General features: G+C 37.8%; 1 protein-coding gene across 1 annotated transcript in view; it reads right to left on the reverse strand.

Moving 5' to 3' along the window:
• The window catches only part of DDX10 (DEAD-box helicase 10), a 269,843-nt gene that overhangs the window by 132,003 nt on the left and 120,871 nt on the right, over positions 1–16,969 (reverse strand). The gene's annotated exons all lie outside the window — the stretch shown is intronic.

The raw sequence follows: 16,969 nt of genomic DNA on the forward strand, positions 1-16,969 counted from the left end.
AAAGAGAAAGAAGTGGGGGCTAATTTCAAAGAAACATAGAATGGCAGTTGCCAGGGGCTGGGAAGTGGGAGAAATTGTGAGATGTAGGTGAAAGGGTATAAACTTTCAGTTATAAGATGAACAAACTGAGGATCTCATGTACAGCATGGTGACTACAGCTAAAAAAAACTGTATTGTAACCTGAAATTTGCTGAGGATACACCTTAAGCAACCTCACCACAGACAGAAGAAAGCTAACTGTGAAGTGATGGATGCATTATCTCAATCTTGGTAGTCATTTCACACTGTCCACACAAACAAAATCACGTTGTATACTTTACATACAATCGTACTTATCAATTATTCCTCAATAAAGCTAGGGAGAAAAAAGAAATAAAAACACCACCACCAGTAAGCAGAAAAAGTACGTTTGTGAAATCTTGTACAACTACAACTACAATGTGCTTAACAGTGCTGAACTCTATACTCAAAGGTTCAGGTGGTAGTACGTTTTACATTAGACGTATTTTACTACGATTAAAAATAAAGAGCCACCTAGAATACAACTGGACTTCTGTTTAAAATGTTGTTACAGGGGCGTGTGGGCGGCTCGGCCAGTTGAGCATCCCACCCTTGATTTCGTCTCAGGTCATGATCTCAGGGTTGTGGGATCCAGCCCTGCATTGGGCTCTACACTCAGCAGGAAGTCTGCTGGAGACTGTCTCCCTGTCCCTCTTCCTCTGCTCCTCCCCCTGCTTGTGTGCTCTCTCTCTCTCTAAAATAAAATCTTTAAAAAATAAATAAAAATAGATAAAATGAGGGCGCCTGGGTGGCTCAGTTGGTTAAGCGACTACCTTCGGCTCAGGTCATGATCCTGGAGTCCCGGGATCGAGTCCCGCATCGGGCTCCCTGCTCAGCAGGGAGTCTGCTTCTCCCTCTGACCCTCCCCCCTCTCATGCTCTCTCTATCTCATTCTCTCTCTCAAATAAATAAATAAAATCTTTAAAAAAAAAATAGATAAAATGATGTTACAGCAACAGTTTCTCTTTTGTGGAGGAGCTCCACAAATGTACCGCTAAGACAAAGCAGCAGTCCTAGAATTACACAGCGGCTGCAGCAGGGGGACCAGGGTGGGCCATGCAAGGGACAGGAAGGAGACCAGAGACCTCTAAATGCAGATCAACTAAAAGGATCTTTTAGAAACAGGAGTGCTTATAAATTATAAATTATGGAAATAATCTTATAAAATGGTCTAATCAATCTCACAGTATTTTTTTTCCACAATGTTCCCATTTACCCATCTTATTGTTTAAAGTTTAATAGAAGGCAAGCTACAATAAACCTTGGAAATATGCATAAATTTGGCCATATTGATAAAAATAGGAAACGAAAGAGTTGGAGAGAACGACAAGAGCTAGTGCCCCTCTCCCCAAGTCCCAGTAATCACCACCTCTGCAGTGGACTGTATTACAGCGGCCTGTTAATGGACTTTGTATGCACTCTTGCCCCCATTACAGTAAGCCACATAGTCGTCCTTTGTGTTCCTGTTTTCTTTTTCCTAATAGATTGTAATCTCCACAAGGGTTAAGACCATTTGTATTAAAATTCGTGTCCTCAGGGCATCACAGAGAGGCTGGCACACAGGAAACATTCAGTATGTATTTCTTGAAAGAAGAATTAGTGAATAAATTCTCAGTGGAATAAAGCATTACTTCATTTACTGCTCATAACAACTACAAGTCAAATCTGGTCCCTGATAATTTTTTTAATTAGAAAACCAAAGCTTAGATAAATTCAGCAATTTGTTCAAGGGTGCACAATTTAAATCAAAGGGCACTTGACTTTGTTGTCCCCACTCTATAATGCTTAGTTGATTTTTGTTCAAACTGTCTTAGGTTACAGCATCATAATTTGACTCAGTATGTGCCTTTTACATTTCTATCAATTTTGAAAGAATGTTTGAAAATTGATATTCTGAGAAACTTATACCTTTTTTCAACTTTCCAGTTCATGGCCCATTAAGAAAGATTTTATTCAGATTCTACTTTCTGATACACTATTTGTAATGGTTTTTAAAACAACTGTTTTCACATCCAAATATAAATGTCAGATACTGAATATGTGATTCCAAACTACAAGGCCCAAACCCGAATTCCCTTCTGATGAGAATCACAGCTGTTAACAGAACTTATTTGTGTATGATCCTTGTCTCATTACTTGATACCGGCACTTCATAATCTAATGTATCTAAGACAGCCTATAGACCCATTCTAGAAATCCTTCCCAATTTTTTATATTTTATAGATAACGTATGTTTATTTCAAACATAAAATTATACAGATGAGAGCCCACATATCCTTTCAAAGTTCTTCACATTTCAAAGCTAGATTAGTCCTTCTGATTACATTAAGAAACAGACCATAAGTAAATGTTAATCTCTCTCTATTCTGTATGGTCAATAAGACCATGCACTACTATTTTCTTTGTAGTCTGTGAACTGCAATTCTGATGTACAGAGTGATGAAAATGGTTAATGAATACTACAATATATTAAGAAACATGACAACATATTTATTACAAAATATTTATGATTCTTTTAAAAATCATCTTAACAGGTCAACATAAACAGGAAAGCAGACAACTGAAAATTGCTCTTTTTTTCCCCACCAGACCAAAAACTACATAGATATGTAGTGATCTCAGCTTTGTGTGGACTTCCCTCCTTCTGCTTATGGAGGATCGTAAGGCACAACCATTCTACGCAGTTTTTGATTAATAGATTCCTCCTTCTGGATTCCTACCTTTCTGAATCCATAGGCCTAACCCGGGATACTTTCCAGAATATGCTCCTGCCCTAATAAACTCTTCTGAGAGTGTGTACCTGCCACCTTAAGTACTGAATGCTTTCAGAAAAATAAGTTTCTGATATATCTCCAATACGGTTTCTATTTTCCTCAATTTCTTCTCTTACTCTTCACATAAAAGTTCCCCCACCAAACCCTCAAACAACAGTGTATTTTTTTTCCTTCAATACACTCGCCTTTCTCAACAATGTCAGAATTAACAAATTTTTCCTCTATTTTAAAAAGCCTCTTTATAGCATTTCAGTCTAATAATTCTTTAAATCTTCTATTGCCTCCAATTAGTCTAGGTAAGATTTCAATTTCGTTTTTCCACCCAGCTGTATTTTATTTTGCTTATTTCCTTACTTCTAGCCTCATCCCTGAGTTTCATGGCCAGCCAGATCCATCACTGTCTTTGTCTTACTTACGATCTTAAATGCTTCCTTCTACCTTTTTGAACACCTTTATCCTGTTGGAACACATAAAGAATAGTGTCCTATTTCTCATTCACTACGTGAGGAAATCATCTTTAGTTCACTGAAATTGTCTAAGCTGTTTACTATTTTGTTTTGCTAGCCAGGAAATATGTATTATTTGTTCCACACCATACCCCTCCCCCAAAAAACAAACCAAATAATTAATAATAAATGAATGAATGAATGAATAAATAAATAAATAAATAAATAAATGGGAAAAGCTATCACAGACGTGAAATCTCAGATGCTTCCTGTTCTTTAACAAAGTTATGGAAACAGTCATATTTTGCCTTAGGAAACCAATTTTTAACCTGCCACCTTTAATAAATATTTCTATATTAGGAAGCAGGCAGCTGGAAGCAATTTAGAGAAACAGCACCTGATACACACTTTTTTCCTCTCTTTTTAGACTTCAAAAAATGACAGTATGGATTTCATTTCTAACTTGGGTCCAAATTGGCTACATCAATTTCTGTTGTCTCCTACAACTTTTGAAAATCTTCTATAACTTAGAAATATTATAAGCTACACCCCCCCCCCCAAAAAAAAAACCAGTAGTATTAAAAACAAAAACTATCTTGTATCACATGGCCATCCAGTTAACAGAATTAAGGAGGCAGGACCAGTGGTAAGGAACGAAGTAAAAAACCTGGGACAGCAGCTCTGCAACTAAGGTAAGGCAGCATGACAATGACACTTCTCCTTGGGGGAGCACCTGAGTGGTTTTGGCCTCTATGACCTTCCTTCCAAGTGATAGCAGCGACTCAGCAAGAAGGTACCAACAGCTAATTTATTCAGAATTTGTTTGAACAAAATGAAATAGCATCAAAGTAACATTCAACAATATTTAGTTATAGGTTTAACTAAGAATTCTATAGTTGGCTCCAGCACCTACAATATTAACAAATTACCTGGCAGTCTGGTTAGTGTAATCTAAAGCAGAGTTTCTGAAAATTCATTCATTATGAAAGTCTAACAAACACAGGTCATATAATACTACTTATTCAGCAAACCACCAATTTAAAAAATTACACACAAACTCATGCATCTATACTCTAAATTACAGAAACAGAATCTCTCTCTGATTTAAACCCTTCACAAAGAACTACAATAACAGAACTAAGATATACACTAAACTCCAATTGGGCTTGGTACCTGGTTAAGTTAGCCATTTTTGACACCCTACTGCAAGACACTGATGAGATGCTAATGCAGACCTCCCAGCCCCCCAAGACAAAGCAATCACTGCTACTGGTTATACATGGTTCCAGTGTCTGGTGTTTTTCTACACTGACTGACATTAGTGAATCACAAGATATGCATGGGATGTATTGTAACTAAAAGAGAAATAATAAGTATCACTACTATGCCCAGTCCAAGCCATGTGTACAACTCCATGTACAGTAAAATTTCCAAGATCTGCCTTCTATTGTATACGAATGTTAGTTAAGCAAAAAACACCAAATGAAGAGTCAAAGGCCAGCCCACTGTGCCATGTTTCATCAAAATGTGCCTGGATGATGTCTAATTATTTAAAATTGGATATTCTTAAAAATATACCATTTATAAAATGGTGGTCTACAAAGCCATATAATGGTGATAAAAGACACTGGCATGATTAAGTACAGAACATGGAAGGATGAAAGGACCTTCCGAGATCACTCAGAGACATAAGCACCATGTATACACGCACAGGATAAGAGGATTTCAAACCCACAGGGCCAGTGACGGCGAAGTTAGGGCGAGAACTCTACGTTCCCCAGAAAGCTAGCCTGTGCTCTTACTGTGACACCACATACAGCAACAGTATCTTAGAAACACCTCCTCCGACAATCAAAATTTTCCTAAACAATACTCAAGAGACTCCATAAAACTGAAATCAAGAACTGATGGACAGCAAATGTTTTCTTTAAAATGAAAAGAATCCTTCAAGGAATGCATTTTAAAAGTGTCCTTTCTGCTTTCATAGAAGGACCACAGATAGGACTACTAAACCTGACCTCTAATATTCTTAAATCTCAAAAGCATAGCATGTATAGAAAAAAGCATTCTGTCCCTCAATGCTCTATGCTGTCCTTTTATTTCCTGGCAAATTGCATGCTGAGCATGCAGTGCTTAATACAATTTCCATCTGCCCTCCTTGGCAGATTGTTTTTTTTTTTTTTTTTAAGATTTTATTTATTTATTCATGAGAGACAGAGAGAGAGAGAGAGAGGCAGAGGGAGAAGCAGGCTCCCAAGGAGCAGGGAGCCCGATGCGGGACTCGATCCCAGGACGCTGGGATCATGACCTGAGCCAAAGGCAGACGCTTAACCATCTGAGCCACCCAGGCACCCGGCAGATTGTTTTTAAGGAACAAAAAAATTCTGAGCAACTAGACAAGAGTGAGCAAGCTGGAGAGTGGTAGGAGAAGAAGCCAGAGACACGGGAAGATTCTGGATTACGTAAGGCCTTGCAGAACACATTAAGGAGTCAGATTTTACCCTGAATATGAGAAGGAATAGAAGTTTTGAGCAAGAAACATGTCATAATTCGGGGGTTTTTTTTCCCCCCTTGCTATCAGGATACTAGATTCTATGCATACTCAAGTATTTTCAATATTAATAAAGAAGAAAGTACATATAGTTTTGGCTGTTTCTAAAAACATATCATTAATTTTATACCAATTTAAGAACCACTTGGGAAGTCTATTCATAAACAAGGCAAGTATTTGTTCATGGTATTTTTTTATGATGGTCTTTTTATTACAATTTCAGAAATCTTCATTTTATATCTTTTCACACATGCCTCAATTAATTTGGTCAACAGTCACTGAAGAACATATACAAGTACATAAAGGGTGGTAATACCTAAAAATAACAAAAATGCAACAAAGTGTTGTCTATTACAACATAAATGTACTTGTAAATCAGTGCAAGTAACAAGCTGACATCAAAAATCTATGAAATACTGACACTCCCACCCCCTTCAAGTGCTATAAAAAGGAAGATTTAGTAAATTTACTTTTGAAGGACAAAAATCTATTATCAACAAAGGTAGCTAATTAATTAGCTACTTACAGAATCAAACACAGTGAGATTTGATGGTCTCTGTGGCAAAAACTAAGCATGTTTCAAAGGCAGAGTATCAGTGTATTAATGATTTGTTTAAAAAACCCGGAAAGATAGCTGGATTTTTTTAATGTCTTATTTATTGATTTTGTTGCTCATTCCACAAATAATATCTAGTGTATTAGCAAAAACCACTTGCAACAGGGAACTTAATGAGCAGGTTGGTTGCAGGCCATTAATGCAAAATGATCGACAATCTTCCTAGGAGAAAAATAGGAACACAGTAACATGCTTACATATAACTAGGACCAGTAAGAAAAATTTTAGGACAAGTGAATATTAACAAAAAACATGAAGATCTTCAACAAACATACAGTTTGAATGTATACAAAAAGAGTTTAGCAAATATGCAGCAAAAACAGTCAGTTCTATTACCCAGCTCTCTCTTCATCACATTTGTAGTTAACTTCTCTTCCCTAGATTTCCCTTTTTATAACTGTCCTTTGCTCTATTTGTCCTAACTAAAATTCAATAGGATCACTTGTCATTTCCATGGTATAAAGGCAATGGGAAACTGGTGGGAAATTAATGAGAGAATCTAAGTGGGTACTAAAAGCCATACTGAGTCTTCTGATGATTCTTTCCTACTCACTGAAAAACACACCCTTGTCTGCTTGCTTTTTAACAAGTATCTCTAAGGTAGTATCAACAATAAGTCCAACATATTTTTTCCTTTGAGAAAAGATAGTACACAAATAGTTACATTACAAAATAACATTTAAATTTCATTATGTGGTATATGTCAGATCATGGGAGAAGGTGGTAACTTTTTAGTTTGTCTCCTTTTTAAAAGTAAATCCTGGGGGAGCCTGGGTGACTTAGTCGGTTAAGTCTCCAACTCTTGATTTCAGCTCAGGTCACGATCTCAGGGTCATGAGATCAAGCCCCACATATGGCTCCATGCTCAGTGTGGAGTCTGCCGGAGATTCTCTCTCTCCCTCTGCCCCTCCCCGCCCCACATTCTCTCTCTCTCAAAATAAATAAATAAAATCTTAAAAAGATAAACAGAAAATCCTGAGGAATGGGAGTAATTTTAGAGAAAATTCAACAAGGAGGTAGCATGGGGGTACCTTTTCTAGAACATCCTTCCTCACCCTTGCCTCATCCATTTAAAGCCAAGTTCCACCTAAGCCATGAAGCCTTCTCCTACCCAATCCAACATGATCTTTGATCAATTCCTACTATACAGTTTAGCACTTAACTTTATAAGGTCTTATGTTATTTCCTGATTTTTACACATACTACCTATGTCCACAATGTAATTGTGCAAGGTGTGAAATCAGGTTGAAAAGGTATATTGCCACAGCCCCCCACCATCCCAACACAGACACAGGCCGCACTGGGCACACGCTGAGTACAAAAACGATGGCCAATAGACACCTATCCAATATATCAAGTGGCCCAACTACTGATCGAAGTCAACAAAATCTGGTGACCTCCTGTAGGAGGTGAACAAAAATATCTTGTAGAAGGTATTCTGTTTACCTTTTCTGTAGGAAGTAAACAAGACGGACAAAAATGTCTCCCTTGGAGAGTTTACATTCCATTGGAGACAGACAAGGAATAATGACTGGAAGGTTTAAGGGCTATGGGGAACATATACATAACAAGGTAAAGGAGGAATGACAAATGTGTGGTATGCATTTTGGGGGGGAGATGGAGATCAGGGGTTGGTGGTTTGTTAAAATTCCCAGAGTGTCTAGCCATGCATTTATTTGTGTATGTGTACATCATTATGGGAAAAATTCAAAATAAAACAAAGTACAGATTCCATGTAAAAATAACAGCTTACACTTAAGAAGCTTTAATAGGAGCCTGAATTTAGTCAAGTGTCCCGATTTCAGTCAATTCTAAACAAAAAGTTAGCAGAGCTCCCAACACAATCTCTACTTCTCAATCAACCTCTCCCCACTCCACCCCCTCACCTCCCTCTTCCTCTCCCTCACACACCAGCCCTCCAAACAAATTTATAAATTATCTATAAATACAATTGGGTACACTCCTACTCTTTCCCACAGAGGCTGTCATCACTGCTCTAATGAATCATGCTTAAAACAGTATCAAATAATCCCAAATTTTTTTAAAAACCTATGCATTCAAAAGAAAAGACTATGAAAAGTAATCATCTCTAATCTCCCTTCTGGGGCCCCGAGTTCTGCCTAGTAAAATTTTTAAGTTCTACTGCATTACAAATAGAACAGATTTTTATCAATATTTTTATCAAATATCCAACCATAATTAATCCCCTCCCCTGTGCCCATATCACTTTCTTCATAACCTATTTTCATACTTATTATATTGTCCTATATCTTGTGGTTAAAATGTCCATCTATTCAGACAGAATATGACCTTACTCATCTCTTCTTCCAGACTAAGTCCTTAATACATGGAGAACACTAAACAAACATTTATGGATGACTTATGGGAAAATGTATTCCAAGCTGCAAAAAACTCAAAACAGTAACCATTCATAAAAGAAAGGCTACCAATAGTGTTGACGTTTGTTTTTTAAAAAACTCTATTACTACTTCTTACTTCTTTTTTTTTTTTTTAAGATTTTATTTATTTGCGAGAGAGAGAATGAAAGACAGAGAGCATGAGAGGGAGGAGGGTCAGAGGGAGAAGCAGACTCCCTGCTGAGCAGGGAGCCTGATGTGGGGCTCGATCCCGGGACTCCAGGATCATGACCTGAGCCAAAGGCAGTCGCTTAACCAACTGAGCCACCCAGGCGCCCACTACTTCTTACTTCTTAAAAGTTGTATTACTTGTGTATTAAACCAACCAATTTTGGGGACACCTGGCTGGCTCAGCTGGAAGAGCATGTGACTTTTGATCTCCGGGTTGTGAGTTCGAGCCCCACATTGGGTGTAGAGATTACTTAAATAAAGAAAAAATTTTTGAGATGCCTGCTATGCCAAAGAAGTGAAGTGATGTGGCTATATAAGCTTAAATATCAGATACCAAAAGGGTAGAAAATAAATGCAAAGGAATTCATTAACTTATTTTGGGGGTGCCTACTATGTATGCCAAGCACCATGCCAGACACTGCTACATAAGAAAACTACTACTACCCAGGGGCTAATATGTGGAGGATACATACACTAGAATGTGAGCTCCATGAGTGGGGGGTACTGAGCCACATATGTATCTCCAGTCCTTACACACTGCCTGGTACATGCAGTTAAACTATTCATTGACCGAATCAAGCAAACGGAGACACAGCTCCTCCAAACCCCATTCTTCCATCCATTCCTACCCCCATCTTTATTGGTGTTCACTCCTATCCTTTATTTCCTTCCTTCCAGTGAAATCTGGAAGTGCTTTTTTTATTCTCATGGGTTACTCTATCTTTACTTCCAGGGTATGTATGCTCAAAAAGTCAACAAATACAAAACCAGGAGGTAGAGGAGGCTCTTCAGATCCTTTTTATTACCTTCTTGTCATCAAAGTCAAACTACTTTTAAGTCTACCCCAGACATCTCTACATCTTCACCTTTTACTCATCTCTCAATCACTACAGTATGGCTTCTGCCTCCCACTACTCTAATCAATCAGCATTATTGCTCACTAAATATTTGTGAGTGAATACTTAAAGGAAATCTGAAATGGGCTTTACTGGTTATTTAACAGTTCACCATTTTAACTGTCTACGACAATATCGCTCAAAGTTGCCCCAAACAATATTGTAACATCAATGCTAGGAAAAACAAGCATTTTCTAAGGAAAAAAAAAAAAGTGTTATTTTCTATTATAGCTAGACTGAAGTTAAACCTTTGCCTTCCTTTTCAATTTGGCCATCAGGAATACTAGACATAAACTTCTACTCAATTGTAAAAACTATATACATGCCCTAATTGTAACCATATAGGCATTCTGTGTGTGTATGGGTGTGTGTGTGTGCATCTGCACATGCTTGCCCTTGACTTTTGTGTTCAGTGAGACAAATATATTCCCTGTACCAGACTTTCATTTACTACATTTTCTTCTCATTACCTTTCTCTGCCTCCCTCTCTCTCTCTTTTTTTTCCTCAAAGTGAGCCATGTCAAATCTTTTGCTGATGAGATGTAAGCATGAATGACAGGACAGATGGATGGATGGAGGGAAGGTGGGAGGGAGGGGCAGAGGGACGGACAGGAAGATCTCTTTCAAAATGTAGCTGGTACTTTTTCAACTGGTACATTATCACTGGGATACTAATTGAAGATGGGAGCAACCTTCATAAGGATTACAAAGCACTGATTTTCTGGTTTGCACAACAGGATTTATAGATTCCCGTGACAGAAAATTTCACTCCTATTTTCACAAAGCTGCTAGAGTATCTGTCTGCTTTTAGTAGGCACAACAGTACTATATTACAAACTAAACTGTTGCTGTACTTTTACAAAAGACTAACCTTAGAGGTATTAATATACATGAAAAGGACAACACTGCAGAGCAATCAAGGCAAAATCGCAAAACCCCTACCGGACTCTGATATGGGCAGAATAATTCACATACTATCTGAGAGAAGTGAATAACTAAGCCATCTAGATACTTACACAGTACAAACCAATCTTACTACCAAAAACTAAAAATAAAAGCTAATTCCTTTGTTTAGACTCAAGATTAGGGTAAAGTTTGTACTTCATACATATTGCTTGCATAATACAAGTGTTTTCAATTCTATGTATTAAATAAAAGTAAGGAAGGTCTGTCGATACATAGTAAGTACTACTCTAAAGTGATAAAGGGAAATTCCTCCATTGGGCCAACAAAAATCACATGGGTCCTTTGTTAGATTATGTGGGTACCATAAAAAAAAATGTATTTGGTTTTTATGTGGGCAAGGATTAAGTTTTTACAAAATGACCACTAAATGCACAAATACACAGCAGGATGACCTTAGAAAAACTGCTCAAAGGGTGCAGAAGGGCGAGGATCAAGACAGTTAAGAAAAAAAATTTGAAACACTTCCCAGATGATGAAAAATCCCATTATGAGAATCCATTACAAACTAGAAGTGGTAAAGCTGGAGACAGACCAGTAGCAATCAATCACCACTTGCAACTGCTATTCTATAAGCAAAACGCTTCCAACTGTCCCTTCAGCAGTGAAACTAGTAATTGTCCCAACTACCGAAGTTGGTATATGTGTCCCTTTTCTACCTGGCTTCTGTGAAGAACCTAATAGTAATATATAACACCTCAATGGTGGTTTCTTTACAACCCAAGCCTAATGCTTAGCCTAGATTTAGATCAGGTAACAGAAATCCATGTTCTTAAGAAAGTTCAAGTACAATCTAAAACCAAGCTACTTAAATCTTTCCTGCCTAAAAAATCTAAGAGGATTCTTAAATTATGAGTCTACTGGAATAGAATACTAAAATAAAGCATAACTTCTTCACAGCCAAACTACTGTCCCCTAGAGTCCCAGTAAGTTCCTAGAGTTTTCTTCCTGACCATATAGTTAAGTATGTCCAATGAGATAATTAGATGATATAAAGATGCCCTTAATGCAAAATGAAGGAGTCGTGTTTTCCTTTACAGAAAGGACTAAATTATTGATAACACAATAAAACTCAGATCAAATGTCCTCCCTCTCAGAGAAGCCTTTGCTTGTCACCATCTCTAAAGCGGCCTCTCCATAAAAGGTTTCTCCTAATTCCAGCACCCTGCGTATTACAGCTCCCAGTGTATGTCCTTTATGGCACTATCCTGTACTTCATCTTGTTTACTTATTTACCATCTACGTATCTACCTCTGACGTGGGGCAGCCTTGACCGCTACCACCCAGTTTACTGTCGATTTTCTGGTACTAGAGCGAAGGGTCTGACACACAGTAAGTGCTCAATGTAGCTGAATAACCGAACAAACGGAGGGACTGCCGGGGCACCAGACATTCCCCATACACACCATGCTCTCTCCCATGACTCTACCATGGTATCAAATGGGCTTCCAGGGGAAAAGATATATTTACTAAAGTCCCTTCCACCCTTTTTGTTCTTGTTCTTAATGGAAATTTTTTTTTATGTATAAACAGAATTCTTTGTAAAAAGACTATGGTTTATTCCACAAACTTAACTTTCAAAAAAAAAAATCTCCAAGTACCAAGTTTTTCTTCTTTCACTATTAAATTGGCCATGTGTATTTCCCAAGAATAAAAATATATTAGAAATGTTACTTTAATCCAGAAATCTTTGAAATTAAATCAAATCATATTGGCATAAACAAAGTGAGAAGCAGAGGCAAGACACTGAGAAATCTGATATCTTTGATTTTAATCTATATCCAAAATTAAAGGTCACTTCTCTAACTCATTAAATTCATGATATCAATGCAGCAATGTAAAACAAGACCTAGTGTTAAGCAGGAGTAAAGATAAGATGAAAACATTCAAAAGAAATAGGTTCATTATCTATTTAAATAACTGAGTAAATTGAAGAAAAAGAAACCTTAATGTTATTGTGATACCTGAAAATACAGCACCTTGCTAAGAGTATGTAAACCCCCTCAAAATTATCTTCTATACATGCCTAAACTACTCTTGTAATGAGACTCTTATTCAACCCAACAAGAAACTTATCTTTGATGCCTATATTGCTTGCTACTTGAAACAAAAGCAACTATATTAATAGTTTGATGACGATTCTGAAATCATAATGAATATAATGTGGGGAGAAAAATTCTGGCCTCTACTGAGGCCTCCACACCAAATGTGGGTGTGTTTGGAATGGTAGAGCACAGACTCGTGAAAAAGACCTCATCCATAGCTTGCACACAGTCTTGTCAACAAAGAGACCATGCTTCAACAAAGTGCCATGCACAGTACAGCCCAGCTTCAAATCTGGCTAATCTAGTTCTGCAATGAACACAGTATCTAAGCAATAAAATGTACCGTTTTTGATCACTTAAGGTTTACTTTTCACCCATTTATTTACATCTTGTCTGTGGCAAAAAGATCCTAAAATGACAAAAAGATCCCAATGATTCCACCTCCTGGTGCCCACGCCTTTGTGTAATCCCCTCTTCTTCAGTGGAAGCAGGACTTTCTTCCAATCAACACAATATGGGAAAGGTAGCAGGATATCACTCCCATGGTTGTGTTACATTATAGGAGACTCCATCTTACCACAGCAGACTGGAGCTACAGACTCCCTGTGCAGGCTTAATGATGTAAGCAGCCATGCTGGAGAAGCCCATATGGCAAAGAACTGTGGGTGGCCTCTAGGAACCAGGGGCGGGCCCCAGCCAACAGCCAGCAAAAAGCGGGGGCCCCAAGTCACACAGCTGCCAAAGAAATTCTGCTAACAACTTTAATGAGCTCAGAAAGTGATTCTTCATTCAAGTCCCCAGATGAGAATGTAAACTGTCCAATACCTTAATTGCAGCCCAAACAGAAGACTCAGCTAAGCTGTGCCCAGACTCCTGACCCTCAGAAAATACGACATAATAAATGTGTGTTGTTTTAAGCTGCTGAATTTGCAGAAAATTGTTATACAGCAATAGAAAACTGCTCTCTAGTTTGATGTTATTTTTACTTCTTCAATGTACTTGAACACAATATACAACGCCCCCAATAAATACTTATTGAGAATGAACTGTGAGAGTCTGATCATTCCAGTCCACTTACACTTCACTTGTATGATAAAGCAGGTGCGTACACACACGTTAGAGGAGCTGGAAACCGCTCTGGAATCAGAGCCATCAGCAGTGCCTTACTCTAAAAAGAGACAAGAGGCTATAGAACCCAAAAGTGAGAAAATATCAAAGGAATGCGTATCTCATGTGATCCTCACAGGTTAGCAAAAGGAAGAGACAATTCAGAGGCAACCACTAAAGATATTTATTTCCAACACAAGACCATTTGTTTTATTTCTCAGTTGCTGTTACCTAGAGATTACTTTATAAATAAAAGATTAAAAATCAAAAACCTTCTGCTGAAATGAATATCTGGTTTACCTGCTAAAAATATAAAAGTAGGAGAATATGAAAATACATGTTAAGTGCATTTTACATGACCTCAAAAGGTAGCTTTGATTTATGTAACAGATGCCTCGGAGATACAATGAGGAAGACAGCAATGACAAACAAAAACAAAGATCCTTGAAGGTTCTAAAATACTGCTCCTGGGTAATATTATTCATCTGAGTGGAAACGACCCTGAGTAACAAAGGTAGTAAAAAACTTAAAATATTGAACCAGATGTGATATACTGAAAGAATGCTGCTAGCAAAAAATAATTTGTTGGAAAAGAAAGTAAGTGGAGGAAACCGAAGGCGGCTAAAAAAGGGGCGGGGCAGTGCGCACTGGAGACAGCAGGTGTCTGTAATAGCAATCAGTTCTACAGAAGAAAGTCAAATCTGTTGGCCTTTGTTTATTCCTTTTTCCTATGTTGGATTTCTAAAAATGACAGGTGCAGACATTCATTTTATAGACTGCCTCTGCTGGTATTACTTAGGAGCTGTATCCATCTCCAAGTCTGAGTGATTTGAGTGATTGAGATAATTAAATTCCAAGTCCGGAAAGATAAATTTGTGAGATGACTACTCAGTGTTAGCACTCACGGCATTCAAACCTTCACTGTGCTAACACAGGCTGGGGGTTCACTAAAGCACACATATAAAAATACAAGTGCATACGTGGCCCTTACCATGCAATGTAAACAACTAACTCTAGGAAACTTGTAATTATCTTTTAAAAGAATTTCATAAAGCTTCAGAAAACAATAAACAGAAAGCAACATATTCTAAGCATGACCGACCAGACTTGAGAGAATGACCTATCCCTGACAGGAAATAATATGCTGCTGTCTCCTAAGAAATCACAGGCTCTTTTTTTTTTCTGATACATAAACAAAAGAGGACTAATAAAAATGTAGAAGACTGCTTTAAAGAAGGCGGGGAAACTGGTATCTTTCAAGTTGTAAGTATTACTGAATTTTGTGCATTTTAAATTACATCAATATACCATTACTGTTGCAGATTTACCCACACACTTTTTGAGTTTTCGAAACAGAGCAGGGATGGGTTCCACTTGATCAGCCACAACAGGCCTCACGGTATTTAATACACACTGTTTCTGTTTTTCTTTTTCTTTCTTTTCTTTCTTTTTTTCTTTTGGACTACAAATAAACCTACTAAAACAGTGTCAGGTTGAAAATTTCTACATTTTTCTTTTTCAAGCCTCCCATAGCTCCCTTTTCATAGCCACCTCTAAATAATAAAATTGTCAAGATTACCATTGTTGTTAATGATGACAAGAAAATGCTACTAATTAATAGCATACATAGTAGTGAATGGCAAAAGCTCAGGAGTAAAAAGGACCTAGATCTGAATTCTACATTTGATATTTATTAGTTGTGTTTTTATTTAGCAGCATCTAGCACATAAAAACACTCAAATTTTTCAAGAGAAAGAGTGTTTCGGGTTGGGTGCATTCTAAAGGGGTGTGAAGAGACTGGAGAATGTATTCATGCAAGAGAAAATGGGAGTTGATTTAGTAATAACATAGGAATCAAACGCAGAAACTAATGCCCCTTCACATTTGTACCACGCAGGCTTAGGAATACTTCCATTCATGCTTTCACTCCATTTCACAACAGGGTACACGAGATACTGAGGCTGTAAGAGGTTGAGGGGCTTGCCTGTGGTGAGGAAACCGAACACAGGATATTCAGGATCCACAGGTCTCCTCACATCTAGTCCAGCAGATGCTGTTTTCTACACACACCGAGCTCGTGCCAATCTCAGAAGAGTTTAACATTTCACAAGTTCAGACACTTTGAAAACATGTTCCTAAACAAAAAAAAGCACACTTATCTCAAGCTTTAAGAAGAGGGAAAAGACAAGCCAACAGAACCGAAATCCAGCGCTGATTCTGTAGCGGTTACAAAATAGTCAATGTGTCCTTTCCATTCAGAGGTTAGGCAGGTAAGGAGAGGTGGAGATCATTTTTTTTTATTTTAATATTGTTAGAAAACTCTGATCTGGTTAAGTATTTTCTTTTTTTTTTTAAGGTTTTATTTATTTATTTGACAGAGAGAGAGACAGAGAGAGAGCACAAGCAGGGGGAGCGGCAGGCAGAGGGAGAGGGAGAAGCAGGCTCCCCACCAAGTAAGGAGACCGATGTGGGGCTTGATCCCAAGACCCTGGCATCATGACCTGAGCCGAAGGCAGAAGCTTAACGACTGAGCCACCCAGGTGCCCCTGGTTAAGTATTTTCTTAACAAAACTGAAACAATCACACTCTCACATTCAAAGTACCCATTATGACATCCCAACGTACATAACCTAACAACATCAGGGTCTTTACTGAAGACAAAATGCACTATCACCATCTTCCAGAGTCTGAAAAAGAAAGAACTGACCTCTCAGCATGGTCTGCAGTTCTGCCAACTCAAAGGATTAATTCTTTATGGTCACAGCACATAGTATTTGACAAAAAGACATCAACTGACAACCAATATCCATTTTCACCTCTACATACTAAACAGGCAAGGATGCAAAAAGAATGGGGAGAAGCTGCTTTATCACCTGGACGACAAATCAATTTATAGAGCAAATGCTCAAAGGTTAAGTATAAT

Source organism: Neomonachus schauinslandi, chromosome 11 (genome assembly GCF_002201575.2).
Source record: "Neomonachus schauinslandi chromosome 11, ASM220157v2, whole genome shotgun sequence".
Lineage (NCBI taxonomy): Eukaryota > Metazoa > Chordata > Mammalia > Carnivora > Phocidae > Neomonachus > Neomonachus schauinslandi.